The following is a 216-nucleotide window of genomic DNA, read 5'->3' on the forward strand; positions in this document are numbered from 1 at the left end:
TATATGAGTTAGTACTATTCTACTATTTTTTAATAAAGGTAATCATACAGATTTAATATTCCTAACCTAATTTTTAAAATGAAAAAATTTGAGATTAAATTCACCTAGTACACAATGAAACATTTTAACGTAGGAAATTCAGTGGTATTTAGCACATTCATAAAAGAAAATGAATGCAATGGTATGTTTTGCATTACTCCATAGAATTCTTTTTCA

Source organism: Echinops telfairi, unplaced genomic scaffold (genome assembly GCF_000313985.2).
Source record: "Echinops telfairi isolate 266 unplaced genomic scaffold, ASM31398v2 ScPeMD7_2;HRSCAF=8, whole genome shotgun sequence".
Classification (NCBI taxonomy): Eukaryota; Metazoa; Chordata; class Mammalia; order Afrosoricida; family Tenrecidae; genus Echinops; species Echinops telfairi.